Here is a 20,591-nt window from a genome sequence, read left to right on the forward strand (position 1 = left end):
ATGTCCACATGGGGTTTGATCCTTACTGTCTTTAAACAAGTGGGGGAGGCAGCAGTGCCATTTTTCACGGCAGGCCCTGCACTCACAGAGGAAGGCACTGTAATGCAGATCAGCATTTGCTGTCTCTGGGTTTAACAGCTGGTTTGGGAAATGGCTGTGATTTTACAAGCCAGCTCCACTAAACCAGACAAAATTGCCCTTGGTGGTCTCTGCTTTGAGTTGCAGTTTAAAGCTATTGAATTTCCATGGTTACATTTAGTATGGTCCCCAAGTGAAACCCAGGTGAAATGTTGCTGCCAGGAGGCATCACCTGGGAAAGAAAGGACAGGCTGCACAAGGAGACAGGCTTAGAAGCTCCCCAGAGGGCGAGGGCACACATGAACTGCTGCTTCTTGAATTATCTTGGATGCCTGAGGTGAAGTGGACATCTTTCAGGAAAGCAGACTGCAGGGAAATGCCTTGTTGGTTTTGCAGTGCTAGTGCTACCCTGAGTGAAAACATTTGATGCTTACCCATCCCTGCTCAAAACACAAGTATCTGTGAAATGTCACTGAAGAGAAGGACACAGGGCCAAAACAGCTTTTGGCACTGGGGAAGATGAAGAGAGCATATCAAGGGTGCAGTAGTGATTTTCGGCCTCCTGTTGTATTCTGGCATTTGTAGCAGTCACAGAAACAATTTGCTGTTCTATTTATGGAGGAAATAGCTATAAATCATAGCTAAGGTAGTTCATAATTCCTATAAAGTGTACTTAAGATTTATCAGTGTCCTAAACAAACTTCCACTCTAGACACTGTATGCCACAAATTGTGCTTCCAAATTCAGTCTTCAGTTATAATTGAAGTGGCAGGAAACACCCCAGAGAAAAAAGCATTGTTCTATCTGTATAAATTATAAGGTGTTTTCAGGATACTTTAAGAAATAGCTGCTGACTGGCTCAAAAATAAACACAAGAATTGTTCTGTTGGAAAGATAGCTTTTGCAAAAAAACCTGTGTTAGACAATATCTACATGACCAGTGAGCTAACCTAGTATTTTTCATTGACATGTCATCTCCACATTCTTCATCTTTCCACTAACTTTTCACTGTCTTTTTTTTTTTCCCTCCAGGAAAAGAGCAGGAATTTAACCTAGTCTGCTATGGAGGAAAAATAAAGAAGTTGTCCAAAATATAATTTTCTAAAATACATTACTGAAAACAGAAATGGAAAATAGAAAAGTGGGGAAGAGATAGAGCCATTTAAAAAGTCAGAGAGAAAAAAAAGGAGTGATAGAATGGTAAACTAAAAGAGGGCATGGTGAGAGAGTTGATATGCAGTAGCAATATGCATATCAAAAATGTAGTAGTAATAAAGAGAAGATTGTGAGAAAAGGTAGTAACAAACAGAAAGAGATGGAAATATAATCACAGGCAAAAATTAAAGAGAAAATAAATACATATAAAATGAAATAATAACAGAATATGGAAGGAGAGCTAGACAGGAAATGGGAAAATAAGGGAAGGAAAAGAGAGAAAAGGAAAAAAGAGTTGTATTTAATTAATACATGTTGCTACCTTTTATCACAGGGAAGCTGATGCAGGGCAGTCATGCCAGTTAGGGCTACAGCATGGAGATTCAGAGGGGCAATGCCTTTTTTCCTCTGATTTTTAGAACACTCTTCAAGCTTTTTTAGCCAGGACAAGCATATTGAGGGCCAAAAGAGAGTGTTTAAGAGATGTGTGTTTGAAAGTGAAATGCAGACACTAGCAGCAGCCTCTCCTGAGGAGGTCCCCATCAAGCCTGGCAGGCACAGTGTGGGCACTGGCATCCCTAAATTGCTCTGAACTCTAACCTCTGCTTCCAGCACTTGCAGTGTTTACCCTTACTGTGGTGTGTTTTACAGGGAAAAAAAAAAAAAAAAAAGGCCAGCTGGGGTTGTGGGCTGCTTTGTAGAGCTGCAGAGGGTTACAAACAACCCTAAAACTCAATACTCTGGCTTTGCTGGGGAGACCCATGTCTGTGGTGACAAGGTGTGTCAGTGTGAAGCACACAGCAAGCTATCAGATGTGGGAAGCCACTGGATAATGGACTCTTTTCCCTCCCTTGGAAAGCTCCTATTTTCATGACAGAAGTCCAGCACTGGTGTGGTCACTGCTTCAAAGTGTTTTCTGTAGGCAGTTTTAATAAATAATATTTTAGAATGTGAAATGCAAGCTCTTTAATGAGCATGAGCTGGTGAGCAAATTTTGTGCTGAAATGTGTAAGAGTAACACTCTTACCCTGGAGTGCAGCCACCAGGAACAAATCCTGGACAGGTTTTGCTGAGCCTTAGTTACCTTTGACTTCCAAGGGGCAGTAGCCAGAAGAAGGTTAGTTTTTATGGGTTTGAATGAAAAGATCTGCTTTTATCATCCATCAAGTTTGAGAGTCTTACACCTTTCTTTCTTTTTTTTGAATTTATTTTCAAGGCTTACAAGACTTAGGCTCAGAGGTCCCTGCTCCAGGCTAGAGCAGCCAGTGGAAGCACCAGCACCAGGTAAGCCCTGGTCATGGTAGGTGAAGTCTCCTGATCAGCACAGGGGAAATCCAGAGGACCCTGGAACCTCTTCTTCCTGGAGCCAAGAGGAAATCTCCATCCACAGCATCTGAAATATTTCTGACATGCAACACAAACATAAGAGAGGTGTGAAGACCAGAATGGGAAACACCTACCACAGCTCTGACAGGCAAAGCAAACAGAAAACAGCTGAGTAGTTATGGCTTCAAAATAGCCTGTTCCTCTGTCCTTTTTGTGCTTCACTGGCATCCTCACAGACACTGCCCCACATACTTAGAAAACCCCAAATGAGTTTTAAAATTAGGGAAAGAAGAAAAAAACAAAAAATTCTGTGGGTCAGAGATGACTTCCTGGCCCAAGATTCTCTACTACCTTAACATGTTTGGTTTTTCTTGTTGCTTTTCTCTCTGTTTGATTTGGGAGGGGGAGTTGTTTTTTGTTTTACCCTTTCCTGTTCTTTTCTTTCTTCAGCTTTTCCAAAGTACCAAAAAAAAGTCAAGATTATCAATTTTGTTCTATTCTTATTTTATAAATCACTGAGAGAATCTGTAAAATTAAAGAAGTTTTTTTTGTCTTCCTAATTTAATGCTAAAAGAGAAAATATCCGGAATGAATGTGGGCAATAATGTGATTTTTTTCCAGCAGTCACATAATCATCAGGGATACTATTTCTGATGCTTGATTAAATAGCTCAAATTTACAGTGATTTTTATGAGACAATCTAGACAACAAATGGATTCTGCCTTTACTACAGTCTCAACATTTTGTACTGACAAACCTCTTTGCTACATTTCCATCTTGGAAAAAAAGAAGTTGAAGTTAAGCTTGTGACATTAATCTAGAACAGTTGTGAATGATGCTTTTGAATTTGTCTACTCTCTTGAATAAGAAACTGAAAAGAGGTCTGCTTGGCAACCAGGTCCACATCACCCAAAATCTACCCATTTGCTCCCTGTTGCCAAGAATTGAATGCATTAAGGAGGAAAAAGTGGTCTGTCTCCCAGAAGGGCTGGCAGTGCAAACACCCCAGACCCTGTCTTCTCTCCCTACCTGCCCACATCTGCAGACCTGTGCAGGGACATACCTGGCTGCTCACATTTTGTTAGAGACCCTGCTGCAGGGAAGCCACTTTGCCTAAAAATGACTTTTCAAATAATCCAGGTACCTCATTTTTGGCATTATCTATTTAACTCCAGGTTCAAAGGTTGCTGAGCACAGAAGCCTCTGAAAAGAAGTCAACATATCAATCTCATTGATAGATATGTTGATCTGAGTATATTTATCTCATTGCATTTATTTAACCAAGAAGAAAAACACCCAGATTGCATTAGTTTGCAGGTTTGGAAATATGAAGTTTTCTCTAACTTGATTTTGGCTAAACTCATTAGAATCATGCAGATTCCCCTAACTTTGAACTCCATGTGGAGCTGTAAAAGTCATACTTTGCTTTAAGCTCCCTGGTCTCTCAGCCACAACCCTTTCTGGTGCATGCTGGCATCTCGAACCAGCAGGTACTGAGCACTGTGGGGCTGATGCAGAGAAGCATTCCTGTAAAAGTTTGATTTGGGTCTTGTTGAGGACCAGTTCCTGAACACACAAAGCTGATCACACATTCAGCTGCTTGTTTGGATCCAGAGCAGGGCACAGGGCTCAGAGATGGCTGTGTCTGTGCTGTGGGGACAAACATCTGCACCTGGAGATGAGGCTAGCTTCCCTCCAGGCTCCATGCTGCACTTGGCTATTTTAGGACAGGTTAGGTACCAGAGCTGGGTGGAGAGGGATGGTTTATTATGTGAAAAAAGGTCAGAAGTTTGCCTGCTTGCTCAAACCAGCCAAATCTGGTTTTAATCTATGAAAACACACCAAAACACCCTCTTTGAGAAAAAGGTATGTTGTGTTTTCCTGACCACCGTTTTCCCTGGTGGCAAGTTTCTCATTCAAAATTATATCCACAGCTTTGTTTATGGGACTTTATAGAAGGCTTTGTATGGGTTAGAGAGGGGAGGGAATACTCCCATATGCAGAAACACAGAACCCATTAAAGCACATGAGGCTCTGCTGGTTCCCCTCCCCAGCTGCTACTAAGTTTATTTGCAGGCTGCAGCCTGGAAAAGGGGCTGTGGCCCATCTGCAGCACATATGTGGGAATTCATTTCCAGCATAGCCACAGGAGTGTGGGTCCGGCAGACCCTCCCCTAGCCCCCTGTCGGATCCCCCTCCACGCTGCCTTAATTGGAGCCAGAGCCGGCACCGAGCGCTGCCGAGTCCCTGCGCGGCCGGGTCAGGGCTCGGCCGCTGGAGCCGCTGGTTCTCCGAGCCTGGCCGGCATTCCCGGGGCTCAGCACATGAGGAGCCTTGTGTGGGCCCCCCGAAAGGGGCGAGCGTCAGCCCGGAGCAAAGCTGGCAGCGCACCGGAGCCTGGGGCGGGGGATCAGGGAGGGCGAGGCTGCGCCGAGCTGAGCCGCTTCCCGCTCCGGCCGCTGCGCTGACGCTCGCTGCTCATCGCCATCGGCATCAGCATCGCCATCCCCATCGCCATCCCCATCGCCATCCCCATCGCCATCCCCATCCCCATCGCCATCGCCATCCCCATCCCCATCCCCATCGCCATCGCCATCGCCATCCCCATCGCCATCCCCATCCCCATCGCCATCCCCATCGCCATCCCCATACCCATCGCCATCCCCATCCCCATCGCCATCCCCATCGCCATCGCCATCCCCATCCCCATCGCCATCGCCATCCCCATCGCCATCGCCATCCCCATCGCCATCGCCATCGCCATCGCCATCCCCATCGCCATCCCCATCCCCATCGCCATCCCCATCCCCATCCCCATCCCCATCCCCATCCCCATCCCCATCCTCATCGCGATCGGCATCGGGGCGTGCTGGGAGCAAGAGTCCTGGGCGGAAATATCCCAGCCCCTGCTGAAACTCAGGCAGGGAAAGGAGATGGGATTGCTTAAATTAGCTCTCATTGTCTTCTGCACAGGAGGAATAAGTTCCTTTTTATACTTTAGGCCCGGCTGGTAGATATTGGGAAGGTGGAAGATGTTGTAGGTGTCTTGGAGTGGGAAGTGCAAAGACATCATCTCTTTTAACCTTCTGTTAAAGGGATAATTGTAAGAAAGTAGGAAAAAGGAGAGATGACTGTAACTGCAATCAAAAGGCCTTATCCTGAGAAGAAAAGACCTAAGATTTAGGATTCCTAGATCCTCATTTGAGGATATAGGAATAAGCATTAAAAAAAGCAGTAATTCCATGACTTAAGTGAATGGAACTAATGAAGGACACTCTTTTAAAACAAATGATTGTGTAGGAAGTGCACGCAGGTCAAATGTCAGCAGACAACCTCACTCTTCACTAAATGTTTTTAGACATTTTAGCAGTTTTTAAATATCCATTTCCACGTGCATCTGTCTATTCTTCAGCTGAGTATCTGGCCCCCAGGGCCATCTCTGCCCAAAAGCTAAAGTCACTTTGGAAGTAAGCAGTGACCTCTGAATGAAAAAATAACAGTCACATGCTGAAAAAGAGGTGTGATGGTGACACTGACTTGAAGCTTAAGGTTTGTTTTGTTAACACTAAGTTTCTTAGGGCCTCTTTTTTTTTTTCTTCTTTTTTTTTTTCCTAATTAATGTGGTGTTTTGTTTTTGTTTTTCTTCATATCAATTAATTTCCTCTCAAGAATTTTGACCAATAATTTCTTTTGGTAAAATTCAAAGTATCTAGAAGCACGAAATTTGGCAAAAGTGTTTTTTTTTCCTTAAATCCATGCAGGGATACTGAGGTCCAGTTCATGGCTGTGGGGACTGCTGCTGTGGCCCCACTAACATAGCATTTTCCTGAGAGGGGTAATCCCCTCTCCCACTGCTGTCTCAGCATGTTGGTATTCTAAAGAGAACTCCAAGGCACTCATTGAAAACTCCCAGATGTGGACTCTGGGATGTGGTAGCTGCTGGGGACATCAGTTGCTGTTTCAGGCTGCTACAGAGAGGAGCTGGGCTTTCCAAGGTGCCAAAAGGGCTTGCTGGGAGCTCCCCTCCCTCCTTCCCTCCTGCCTCCAGCTCAGTGGTTTCCTTGCCACTCTCAGCTCCTCCTCAGTTCTGCCTCACCAGTTTTCCTCCTCCTTAAAAGAGAAGAACTAAGTATTTATTTCGGATGTGTATTTTTCCAAAATAGATGAAAAGGGAATGGTTTACCTTGGAGTCTGGGAGTTTGGCCTGTAAATAACCATCTGTAATCCCTGTCCCCTTTGCTGTAATAAACCCAGGTTTAGTCCTCTGGTCTTCAGAGAGAAAACCCTTATTCACTCTGCTGTTAGCCACCACCTAATTTATTTCTTTTCCATGGCTATTAGTATTGAATCAAAGTTTGTTTCTGAGGCTGAGAGGAAAGATGGTTTTAGTATTGGCTCTAATCATGTATTTTACCTCATGCCACTGACACAAACATTTATTTGCTCAAGGATCACCAGAGAAGTGGTTGAAAAGCACCTAAAGATTTTATTTGGAATTTGATTTACGTTCAAGATGTTCAAGAATTCGTCCTTTTATCAGAAGAAGGAAAGCCTTAAAACACTGATTTGAAAATAACACAGGCAAAAGCTTTCTTGTGGTATTTACAAGAAATTTTGGTCAGGGCAAAAATTCCAGAGAAGCTGACTTCCCCTTGTAATTGTAACACTTCTCTGCTAAATTTGGGAACTAAAAGCAAAAGAAACAAATTTCTTAGTTTTTCATTCAAAATGATCCAAAGCTAAGTAATTTGACTTTCTATTCACTATAGAGGAAAGTGCTATTAAGGTCTAGAGTTCACCTCAACCATAACTTCTGTGACAGCTGCAAGTTTGTTTCTAGGATTCCACCTCAAGTAAATACTTGATCTTTGTATGAATTTTTTTGTAGAGATGATGGAGTCAAAATGACTGCTTTGCTGCTGCTGTATGTACCTTGGAGCTGGATTTTTCTATGAAGTCTGTAGAAGCTTGTTACCATGTTAAATGCCCAGCTTTCATGAAGTCCACACCTGAAGGGTAAGTAAATGAATCCTGAACTTCACATTTGAAGGTATGTGTGCTTTTCATGGATTTATGCCAGCTAGGTTTTAGATTTAAAGAAACATTGTCATAACTTTAACCACACTGTGGCTAGGCCAGACCTCAAAGATCTTGTTCCTAGGGCCACTGCCCTTTGAAGTGGCACCACTGACAGTTTTAGCTACTGTAGGTATTTATGAGGTACAAAATTATAAAGTAAACAGGCACAAAATGTTATTTTAACAACATACAAGCATCACCAAGCTGATTATATTCTTGTGTTCCAAGCATTGGTTTACTCAATTTGATTTTTGTTTTCTCTCATCTCTTTTTTCCTTTTCCCTTCTTTTTTTTTTCCCATATGAACCTGTCCTGAAGAAACATAGAAGCAATATTTGCCAACTGCAATAGAAAATCTCTAACAGCTCGGATGTATATGTTTGCTATGAACTGAACTCACAGCTCTTAAGTGCTGTGAGTTCAGTCTGTTTACTCCCCAAAGTAGTTGGAGAATTATCTGTGCATTTTCCACGTTGTTTTCAGTGTGCTGCTTTGTTGGATGGTGGTTTATTAACGATACTTGTGATTTATTGCTGTCACTTTATTAGATTATTTGCAAATCGGTGACAAAGCACTATGTGGAGCATGCCTTGTTAGTCATAAAAGCACTCAAGAAGCCATGAAAATCAGTTAAGCTTGAAGCTATTGAGTGAAAGAGCATAGTGCTCTCTATTGATCAGTAGCCTTTAGATATGTAATGAATAGTAGTACTTTTGTAGCACTGTCAGAGAGTGTTTTCCTTTGCATCTGATAAATTACACTCCTTTGTTTTAGTGGTTTGAGATTTGGCATAAAACATTCTTGTACTAGTATTTCTTTCAGCTCTAGTACTTGGGTGATCTTTCATGAACAAGGCAGAGAAATGTTATAAGAAAAACTGATATTTGCTCTCCCAACACAGTTTTGACCATTGAGTTCACACTGATCTGACTTTCATATGTGGCAGGAGATTGAGGGCTCGATTGCAAATGATTTGTAGCACATTTTTATAGCCAGTCTGCATGATACTTACAGTCTGTCCCAAAGGAACACACATATGCACATTTGGATTGTAGCTCATTTCTTTGTAAATACAGATTTATTTCTGAACTTCTTATTGAGCAGGCAAATATATAAGATTAATTTTGCATTTCTTGTTGGTTTGAACTGGTCTGTGCTTCTATTTACAATAGCAGTACTTGATTTCCTCCTGTCTTTGCAGCTTGTTCTGTCCTTCACATGAAAAGAGAGTTGGGTTGTAGGTAAAATGTTACTTTTTTATTTGGATGAAGTTAAAGGCAGAGTTTTTGGTGCAGCAGGCCCCAAGTTTTACATCTGTGTCATTCTCTGAAGGATATCCCTTTTAATACTAATAGTCAGATGCTTTGGAGGTGTTCACTAGGATATTCCTCTGGATTAAAGTCACTTTCTCCTTCCAACCACTCCTCTCCCTTGTAAGAAAAATAATCAGAAGAATGAGCCCAGAAGCCTTTTTTATTAACAGAACTAGAGACAGAAAATTTTCAGCAGCCTTCTTCTTTTTTTTTTTTTCCTAGATGTCTTCTAATGCTCCTACAGCTTCCTTCAGTGTTTGCTCAGGTTATTGGTGTTTGAATTAATTCCTCTCAAATGAGCCTGATTTAGTAGCCAAAAGCTCTGGGGACTGCTTGGCAGCACAAAAGAACAGCGAGAGTAGTTTGAACATCAGCAGTGCCCTGGTGAGTAAAATAAGGAAAAGGTTCCACTGAACTCAATATAAGATTTCTTAGCTGTGTTTGCAGCTACAGGCAAAATGCCTGTCACACTTCCAAAAAGTCACACCTCCATCTTACACTCAAAGAGAAGCAGTGTTTGGTAAAACCTTTGTCCTGGTGTTTTTCACCTTTCATGCACAAAAGGATTCAGTTCCCTATTCCTCCTAAAGACAACAGCTGTGAAGGCTGAGAACTGAATTTAAAACATAAAAATATCAGTAGAAATACAGTTAGCACAGTTTTCTCTGACTGGAAAGGTTTGGGTACAAGGAAAAGGAAGCTTTTATGGATCTTTACTTAAATGCTATTTTTCAGTCTCTGGAACATCTGTTTTGTGACTGACTCTGGAGACTCCAGTTGTAAGAGTTCTCTTCCAGCCAAACACCTCAGTGGGTTAACCAGCAGTGACAATTTTTGCACACAAATAAAAACTGTTTGCTAAGGGGGATGAATTGTGTCCTGTCTGTTGGTTTAGCTACTGAATTCAGGATAGAAAGCCTTCAGTTGATATTTTGAATTTTGACCCTTTAAATCTTTTCAGTTACTTCTGAAAAAATTAATATAATTAATTCTTATATTAAGCTGATTCAAAAGCTCTCTTGGCAACACTGTAACACAGTGACCACCTAAACAGTAAATGAAAACATAGCTAAAAAGGCTCAAAGCTAAGTAACATCTGCAGTACATTAAGAAAGGTTTCAGAGCTCTAACACATGACCCAAGTGCCAGCATCCTTGCAGAATGTCTTTTACTGCAGCCTGGTTTTGCTCTGGTCTTTCTCAGAGCTGGCTTAAAGGGCAAGTAGTCTCTAAAGACCACATTAATTGACCCAACAGAGTAGATTAAGGAGGGGGAAGTGATTACCATCTCAAATCAGTAATTTCTATGTAAATTTTTACATTAAATGAATCTAGATCAATGTCTAACTCATTTAATAAATGTTTCTTATTCTAAGAAGGCAACCATAATTAAGTTATAAAATTACAGAAGTCTGGCTGAAAATTTCAAGCTACAAAATATTTTGAGGTTAAAGCAAATAATTTCTTGTGGCTACGTAGCAATTCTGATAAAAACTCTCTCTGGCTGTTGTCATGAAAAAAAGCAGAGTCACTGCACTTTAAATGATTTAAACATTATTTAAATCTTTAACAATAATTTCATTTTCCATGGACAATACTGAAATATTGTCAGTACCTAGATGAGTCAAATAATGATACCCAATCATGTTTTGATGAAAAAGAAGAGATCATAGTATGACTTGCCATAGAGACCAGGTAAACTGGGCTGAAAGACAGTTTGATCAGGAAAGCTTTCCATTCCTTTGCTTGCAGCTTTAAAGGTATCTGCAGTCATATATCCTCACCTGCTCAGAAGAATTTCATCTCTGTGACAATTTCAGAGAAACCACGTGTGTGCAGTCCCTCTCATTTATATGTGACATATTCACACCCTATTTGAAGAGTCAGTCCATCCATGCTGCCTAGAGACAGTGAGGGGCAATAGCAAGCAGTGAATTTATTCTGTTCCTATTGAGTAAAATCCCTCTCTGTGGCCTGTCCTGCAGGGAATAATACCCAAAAAAACCCAAAGGAAAAAAAAAAGGCAAAATAAAATTAAAAAAAAAAGAGTTTACCCCTTCTTTTCCTCTACTAAATTGTGTCTGTTTATATCCTCCTCACTTGGCTTCCACACCCCTAGTTCAAAATTTTTACCTAGTGTTGTGTCTGTCACTACCTGCTCTGTGTGGCTTAGAAGTTTTAGTAAAATTGAAACTCAGGAGGCTTCTTAAATGTGGGAAAGGGCTGCCACTGTTGGCAGTGTGACAAGACCCAGCACATTGCTGGGACTTTAATAACAATAAATAGCAGCAAGATTGACAAGGGAGATGCCTGACTTGAACACAGCTCTGTGGCCTGTGCAGCATGAACAGTAAAAGCTTCTAATGCAGCACTTTGAGTAGTTGTTAGGAGATCAGTAACAGTCCAGGAAATTTACTTTATGGTTTCTCTCACTGAAAAAGTGCATTTACAGACACACAGCTTAAAAAAAAAGATTTATTACTCAACATAACCTGATCTGGCTCAAAAGTAGTATTTTCTAGTGATGCACTAAATTATAGAGGTAGCAAACAGTGTGTTTGATGTGTAACTGAATAACTATTCTTAAAGTGAAATACAAGAAAAATTGGAATAACGCTTCCTGAGAACCAGAAAGATGCACTTCATATTTTATATCTTGTATATTTTCTTAGTTCTTGATCTGGGGACAAATTAAGTGTCTGACAGTGTTACCCTGGGGTTGGTCAGAGCAGGACTCTCCTAAACTGCTCTCTCCTTCTGTGTCCCTTATTTTTCATGATTTGTGCAAGCTGCTTTTTATTCTGGGCTTTTTCTCATACACCAGTTATGGAGAGCCACCACCATCTCTAATGATGGCTTTGCTAACATTATTTTTATTTTTATTATTACTTGCTTGCAGTAATGTTGTAAAGTGAAAGTAGATTCTTGATCCACTTAGCCTCCACTTCTTCAGGACTAGTCTAAAGAGGAGACTTTTGTTGTTGCAGGGAAAATCTCTCAGTACCAACCCCATTTGGTTAAGAAAAGAGGGCAAAAACATGAATGGGTTGATTTCCTTAAGCAGTCTAGCACAATGCTGATGACAGATCACAAAAACAAAGGAAGCTCACCAATATTCAAGTAGATAACAAATCTGCCTTTGTGAAAAGGTATTTTGTTGTATAGCAATGAGAAATAATTCCATCCATAAAACATTTAAAAGGGATGTGAAACTGTAAAAGATCTCTTGAATCTTTGAATCCAGACCTCACTATTATGTTATTCCTAGAGTAAAAAAATACGTTAATATTGCAATTTCTGTATATTCTACATGAACCCATGAAGTTTCATCTTAAGGTTACATTTCTTGTGGTCTGTTCCAGTATTCCACTTTACTGAAGATGAGATAAAATCCTATCACTTAATTTTTGTCCCTCTGAACATTTTTCTAATATTTTTATGGCTTTCAACACAGAAAAAGAAACCCCCCCCCCAATACAATGTAGCCATGACACAAAGTAACAATTATGTCCATTAGAAAAAACATTTGTATTGTTGACATTGGAAAGGAGAGTTCAATCTTCAGACATCCCCACCAGTGTTTTGGGTAAAAACATGTTTATTAAAAGGAAAACTAGGGTTGAATTTGCTTTGATTATTTTTGATTTTCTTTCCCAAACAGAAAGTTCCAAAAAGGAGGCCAAATGAGTGCTATAAATTATTTTATAAGATGACTGTAGGTTGTATATTACAAAACAACTAAACCAAACAAACCTGAAAGGTCTGGTATTTAGCAAAGGAAAAAAACATTCCAGATGGAAAAGAGCTCAGGAGTCAGAGCTGCTGAGAGTCCAGAATGCTCTGTCAAAATTAGGTTATATTAGAGTAGTCTTGAAAAGGAGGTTTGGAAAAGAGGCAGAGTTGCAACAGGAATTAAACTGTGTTTGACAGGCTAAATGGAATGCATTTCCTAGCTCCAAATGGCTGCACAGTACTCCTGTAATGGGTGTTTTGCTCAAAGCATAATGAGAAGAGAAGAGGGAAAATTATTTCATTTATCCAGACTATAATCAATCACTTCCAGGAAAAGAAGTCTTTCATTATTTTCCAGCAGCAATAGGAGTTGTCAAGTGTATCACTTAGATGTACAAATTGCCTTATGAAAGAAAAAAAGAAAAGTTATTAAAGAAACAAGATGCACAAAATTAATCTGTAAATTTTATAACTATTCAGAGTCATTCTGCTGTCTATGTGACTCAATACCTGCCTTCTTTCTTTATCATCTCTAAAGTGTCAATAGTCATAAAAGCATGAAAGCAGTAGAAAAGGTGGAGAAGCCTCCGAAGAAAAGGGATTTTTCATCTGGTAACAGGTCCAGCCCCAAAGCCATAAAGACTTTTCCTGAAACTTTGAAAGTATACTGAATTTTGCTGAATTACTTATTTCTGATGGAAATTCCCTAATGGTACTGTTGGTTTCTGGGCAGTGATAGAAATGATTACATAATGTGATGGTAGGAAAATGATCAGAAATTATTCTGCACAGCTAGAATATCCAAGAATTTCTCATTGCTTAAATTTGTATTGTCTTATCTGGCCATGAGAATAATATCGCTCCCAAATTTAAAGAGCATGAGAGCTGAATCACAGGAAAGTCTTTCTTGTTCTCATTGAAGTCAGTCCTATAATGTCTGGAGACCATCTTTGGTACATAGAATGGAAGACCAAAACCAGAACAGTAAGCATTTGATTTTGCTTGCCAATGTGAACTTCATTCAAAAACAAAAAAAAAAAAAATTGAGTTAGAGAAATTATCTTTTATTCTCTAAGTGTGCTGCAATGCTCTGAAAGCCTCTTTAATAGGGAAGTACAACAATAGATTCAGTGTTTCTATCTTTCCTAGAACCTCTGGAGTCTTGGACAGAGGAAAAACCAGTTGAGCACAAACCAATCTCCCCAAGTGAAAAATAAAAAATTGAAAAATTCCATGAACCAAGCAAAGCCAGGAAGTTAGTGGCTGCACTAATTATTAGCTTCCAGAAGTCATTTGACATCCAGGAATTTCCTACAGGCGATATTATGCCTACATGCAAAGCTCTGTTACTTTGTGGGCTCTCTGGAAGGGTCCTTGCACAGGTTGCTCTCAGGGAAATTCCTTATGGAAGCAGCAATGCATGGATGGAGTCTCAGCTGTGCCCTTGAGCATGCCTATACACAGCTCTCCAGCTCTGCAGATGTCAGCAAAGTCATCTCTTGTGACACTGTTCTACTTAAAGTGCCAAACCAATCTGTTATCTAGGAAAAGCCTGGGTTCTTTAAGATAGTGAGTCAGTTCAGAAGCAGGCAGCCCTAAAGTGTAGGTTTAGGTATTATGTAGCTGCATGTCAGTTTTACCAACATAATCCCTCAGTTTAAACTGAGCTTTTTAATTTCACCTAAAAAAGGAGCCAGCTGAATTCTTCCAACCCCTTTTAATTCCCATCTCTGTGTGCAGCTTCACTTAGTGTTTCTCATAACAAAAGGCTTTTAAAGTTGATAAATGGCTGCAGAGATTTTGCTTTACTTTGTTGCTTTTCTATTTATTTAACCAAGAGCAGTTCTTTTAGTCCTGACCTCAGCCTTGTCAAATAGACTGTGTTTGTCAAACTGCTCATGCTCCCATTAACTCCTAGCTGTTTCAGTTGTCAAATTTGATGAATGGCTCAAATGCTGTGAGCATCATTAAAAGCAGGGATACTGAGGAAAGTATTATGCTATACTGAGTCCAAATACACACCATAAATAGGAAAATTCCAAGCAAAGAAAATCTTTTACTGCATAAAGGAAATTGCAAGTGGTTTAAACTAATCTCTTTTAATGCCATCTTTCATATGTGCAGGAGACAAGAAAAAGCCGCTCAGGTTTCATGCTTGGTATTATCTCTTCATAGTTAAAGAACATTAGTAGCTTTATAACCTTATTTATACAGAGTTCATGGAAGTGTTTGGGTCTGCTTGGGGGAACAGGCCTGCTCAGTGGGAATAAAAGCACCAGAACTGTTCCCACAGTGCTCTGTGGGTCCGGAGGGTCTGTCCCTTCCCAAAACAGAGCCTGCTGTTTCTGGAACTCTGGCTTTCCCCGAGTGAAACCACACAGCACAGCTGCTGTGGCTGCGGTTTGCCCCGCAGGACTGGCCGGGCACAGCGCTGCCCCCGGCTGTGCCCAGGGCAGGGAGAGCAGCCGGGCTCTGTCCCGGGGGCTGCCAGGGCAGGGAGAGCAGCCGGGCTCTGTCCCGGCTGTGCCCAGGGCAGGGAGAGCAGCCGGGCTCTGTCCCGGGGGCTGCCAGGGCAGGGAGAGCAGCCGGGCTCTGTCCCGGCTGTGCCCAGGGCAGGGAGAGCAGCCGGGCTGTGTCCCGGGGACTGCCAGGGCAGGGAGAGCAGCCGGGCTCTGTCCTGGGAGCTGCCAGGGCAGGGAGAGCAGCCGGGCTCTGTCCCGGGAGCTGCCAGGGCAGGGAGAGCAGCCGGGCTCTGTCCTGGGAGCTGCCAGGGCAGGGAGAGCAGCCGGGCTCTGTCCCGGGGGCTGCCAGGGCAGGGAGAGCAGCCGGGCTCGTCCGGACTGCCAGGCAGGAGAGCAGCCGGGCTGCCTGGTGCCCAGGAGAGCACGTGCCGAGCGCCGGGAGAGCAGCCGGGCTGTGTCCCGGGGACTGCCCCGGAAGGCAGCACCGGCCCCGGCCCGGCCCGGCCGGAGCGCGGCTCCGGTGCCGCTCCCGGAGTCCCGGAGCTGATCCCGGCTGCGGCTCCCTCTGCCCTTTGCCGTACTTCCAGCACAGCGAGGCCCAGCGTTAGTTCTGGGAAGTTGGGCAATGGATTCAGCACAAAGAATAACTGTTGTTTTTGTGGGGGTTGTGGTGTTCTGGATTCTGGGCTATTTTTAGCTGTTGAAGTCCATCTAAAGGCCAAAGAACTGCTCTTTGAATTTTATTTTTGTGTTCTTGAAGTAAGATAAAATTCTTCAGATGAATATTTATACAGAGATACATATATATTTAGATATGAAAGTTATACACTTCTAGACTGGTGACACTCCTTTGCTTATTGAGTTCAAGACAGAGTTAATTTTTTTATTATTTTTGTTTTTAAAATTGTAATCTAAGTGCATATGCATACAGGCTGGTTTTAATATTCCTGAGTGTTACTCATATGGAATTTTCATCATGAAGAAGTAAACTGCTGCAGTAGATTTTTCCTGGGCAGTGGTGCAAACCATTACAATAAGGAGAGCGGGCAAACCATTACAGCTGTTCTGAAACAGAATCAGAAGTAGGTCATCAAAGTTTATATTTTCCTAAACTACAGCAGCATCAATTTTTTTTTCTTATTATTAGAAGATAGGAATTATTTCTTGATCTTGGGTTTTTAGGAAACACAGAGGAAGCAATTATTTCAGTTGTGTCAGAAGCTGCATCAGCTGGGGTTTGCCTTCAGTGAGTGTAACTCTTCCTGGCTCCTTGAGCCCAAGCAATGGCAGAAATCCTCTCTCTGCTATTGCAGCTAACTCAAACTTTAGTTTTGAGGTCATCTTTCCAAAACTAAAGCCTTGGAAAGGTGATGCAGGATGTCGGTTACTGAACATGAGGCACCATTACTCTAAATCAAAGATTTGCATCACAACCTCAGCCTAAATCCAGAGATTTTGAGGGGAGCATTGACAGTTAACCAATTCATGTCAGTACTTTTCCCTTACCTAGATGCCATCAGTGGCAGAGTGCAGAGGTGAGCTCTGGGCTTCCATGACTGCCAGGCAGTGTGCAAAGGTGGGCAGTGAGAAGCCTTCTCCTGCCTGCTGTCTGCACCAGAGATATCCAAACTACCCCACAAACTCAGTGGCTGAGTGATGAGAGAATTTATTATTTCCTCCCAGGTGAAAAGGTGCTGCTTTTTGTTTGGACTAGATTTCTAGGCTTGCCTGCATTCAGATCACAGGGACTGGATGTGGACCATACAAACTTCATTCATTCATTTCATCCAGACAAGCCATGAAGTGGTGTCATTGTATATAATCACCCTACTATCCTAGGGTGTATCTAATGTTTGAGGCCTAGTGCCCTAAATATATATTTGGTTTTCTGAATAGTTCTGGGGTTTTTTTAAATCAATGGAGTTCACAGTTCTTTTGTTATTCACTGGGTGGTAATACTATTAGCAAGCAAAATACTTTCATTAGGACAAATGCTTTTTTTAAGCCTCAACTTATTCTTATTTCTGCCTGCAGCGGAAATTAAATATTTAATAGATAAAACAAAGTAAGAAAGCTGAAATCATTCCCTAATGAGGCTTCCTGCACTTTTAATCATGATTTGTTGGTGTCTCTGGATTTCTGTTACTCTCAGGAGTACTGACTCCATTTGATTAGCCACATTCAAAGTGAGTCTATAAGAACACACTCTGTATTTATTATTGCTTTCTATTGGACAGAATTATAACCATCAGGATAGCTGCATCTCTGAATTGGATGTAAGTATGTACATACACATGTGGGTACCAAGCCTCCAAGTCACACATGCTCTCCCACTGAGATCAGTGAGACCAGCATTTATAAGAAAATAGAGTTCTGCAGGTTCAGTTGGTCTCTAATTAATGAAACATGACTTGACCTGGGAAAGTGGGATTGGAGATGTCAGTACCTACACACTCATTTAAGCAGTGAAATGAGGAATTTGGCTCATAGTTCACTGAAAAGGCATCAGCAAGGTTAAAGCAAAACATAAGAAAAAGCTTGTTTGCTGTGCCCCCTTGTTCAGCAAATAAGTGGTACTGTCAGGAGTTTTGAAGCAAGCACTTCAGCCTGTTCCTGAAAAGCAGCACTGGCAAGAAAATAATTTTCAGTAGAACTCAAGAACTGAGAGGAAAAACATTGTATAAATCAGTAACAAGTTGGCCCCCAGGCAGCCAAGCTAAAGAGGACTCGATTTCCTATGGATTTGTTTCTCCTGCCTCACTGTCTGCTTCCCAGCTCCCATCCACATCAGCCCTGTCCTTTGTGCCTGCAGCACCTGGCAGGGAGCTCTGTGTCCACAGCCCGGGTGGCACTGATGTGTGTGCAGCCATCAGCTGTCCCCAGTTTGCACAGGACTTGTCAGAACTTGACTCACTGAGACCTCTGCCCTTCTGTAAAAGGGAGTTAAAACTGGGGGGAAAGAGCAAGCAGAAGACAGGCAAACATTCATGTGACACAATTATGTTGAAACCTCATTTCCCTAAGGAACTGTGTACTTTTTAGTAGTCAGTATTTTTAGAGGTTGGATATTTTGCTTATTTTGGAAAGCAAGTAGAAAGATGCATAGAAACAATCCCAGAGGTGGCACCATGTTTTCTCTGAGTAAAGATGTTCCAGATTACCATATTCCACAACACACATATCCTAACCCTGCTGCTTTTATACCCCTTGGATTAAGCTGCACCCCAGACACTGAGGACCTACCTCAAGTGCAGAAGCCCCACATCCAACCAGCCTGCCCCCCTTGTTTGGTAGTCTCCAGGACTGCTGCCTTTATGTCATCTAGATATGTTAATGTTTGGAAGAGAATTTGAAATTTAACAAATTATTCCTACTCAATAGAACAAAAGAACAACACAAATTTCCCCTTGACAGTGATGCTGGTGGTGTCAGTAGGATTGCAGGATGTTAATTTATCCCAGCATTTCTGAGTTGGGGGTTCTCTTTAATAATTGTCTGATTTTTCCTGTAATGATGGATTAATTGTAGGACTAACTCAATGCAGCTATGATACCCTCAGTTCCCTGCAGCAGAATTGTCAGAGCAAGTAGACACTTTTCATTTTCTTTACTCTGTTTTGTTTGCTTGCTTGTCACTTCAGTTTGCCTCTCAGTGTTTGCCTTGTGCTGTTGCCACTCAGAAAATGCTAGGGCCGGGCAGTAAATAAGGGAAAAGATAATATCAATGTAGATAACAAGGAGGGCTTGTGTGTGTAAGTTTCAAGAAAGAAACTTTGAAGAAATTTTGCATCACTTGAAATTTTCTAGCTTTTATTAAACAATAAAAAATATACATTTTCATTTTTATATTAATTAAGTAGGGGGGGATTTTTTCTTAGTTTTGAAATTCATAAAGGTATGACAGAAAGGAATGATTTTCCTTGACATTAAAATATTAAATCATCATCAGTTCTGTGTCTTGTGTCTTGACTTAGAGACAACAATGTATGTATCTCCTGTTCTCTATTTACTTTTGTCTCACAGGCATAATGTAAGAGCCCTTCTTTTCTCACAGAATGTGCATCTCCAGTAGTGTGTATGTTGGACAAACTTGAGGTTGGTTGCTTGCTGGTTAGAGAGTTCTTGTTATTTCTCCTTTCATTTTCCCTATCCAATATATACATCCTACAAAGCTTGAAACCTTTGGAAAGGACTAGATGTAGCTTAATCATCTGTTAATAAATTAGAAATATGGACCTAAAATTTATTCTTCCCTTTCTCTTTCTTTTTGTCATTTCTGGATGAAGAAAAGAATTTCTAGCAATGGCAAAAATATTGGCATTGTCCAGTGCCCAGAAACCATGTCAGTGCAAATGGTAAATGAAATTTAGTCATATGTGTGATCTCCAGCTGCCAGAGTCACTCACCAAAGTGAGTGAGGCTGAAATTCCCTCATGTTAAATCTCTCTGCTGTAAGTTGTGGTGTTGTCTCTTTGCTACAGAAGTTTTGATTTTATTCTCTAACACTACTTCTTTCTTGTCTTTTAGGTTTGTTGTCCTTCTAGTCGTGTATTTTCAGCCCATCCAACACTTTTCTGAGGTACTGGTACTTGCATCTTTTGCTTCAGCATCCGAGAAATTCAAGGATCTTCTTGGCTTCTACATTATGGGAGATATTGCACTCAGATAAACTGCAATTCTAAAGAATAATCACCTGCTTGCAAGAATATCCCTGTGATTGTATGTTCTTGTTTAGTTTTACCATTTCTAAATATTCTGTTAGGTTTCAGCTCCTACAAACTATTTAGAAGCATCTTCCAGACTAGACCTTTGTCCATATTTTAAAATGATAGTTTGCATGGGTTGCATGAGGTCATGGGATCACTGCTTTTTGAGATGAAGAGTCACTGAAGATTTAAGTGAGGCAGACAACCTGACTAACTCACAGAGCTAAAGGTATCCAAATTGTTATGGTCTAACTCATAACTGTCCTAGGAAGGAGTTAAGTATAACAAAGAGGTGGGAATTTCCAGGCCAGAGTTCCACACCAGAGTTCCCAGACTCCAAATCATCATAAATGCTTGTTTTTCCCAAAACACAAATCCCCTTCTGACCTCTCTGATTTTCTGACATAAACTAAGAATCTTTTTCATGATAATCAGTCAAGTATCAGTTCCAAAAAGCCATTGCTGTGCATTATAGGCACTTATGCACATTAGGAAACAAAACAAAACAAGCAGTCTACCACTTTCCGGGATTAATGCTATGAAGGATTTTATGGGTGGTCCATAAGTGGACAGAATGTTGCACTAATGTGTGACTGCATGGCAATTAAGCTTAATTAGGGAAGGTTTTGAAAAAGACAAATGAAAGTAAATTATGGGAATGAAAGCAAGTGTGCTTTGGGGGACCACACTCTGGCACACTGGTTCAGTGAAGAGTTGCAAAAAATGTCCCCCTTCTGTCAGG

General features: G+C 41.3%; 1 long non-coding RNA gene across 1 annotated transcript; it reads left to right on the plus strand.

Moving 5' to 3' along the window:
- The first annotated feature begins 874 nt into the window (after positions 1 to 874).
- LOC108963299 (uncharacterized) lies at positions 875 to 9,293 on the plus strand. Its single transcript, XR_007777302.1, has 4 exons — positions 875 to 1,278; positions 2,450 to 2,517; positions 7,448 to 7,575; positions 9,174 to 9,293. It is a non-coding gene; the product is annotated as an uncharacterized LOC108963299 (long non-coding RNA).
- Positions 9,294 to 20,591: the final 11,298 nt, after the last annotated feature.

The sequence above is a fragment of the Serinus canaria genome, chromosome 3, assembly GCF_022539315.1.
Source record: "Serinus canaria isolate serCan28SL12 chromosome 3, serCan2020, whole genome shotgun sequence".
NCBI lineage: Eukaryota > Metazoa > Chordata > Aves > Passeriformes > Fringillidae > Serinus > Serinus canaria.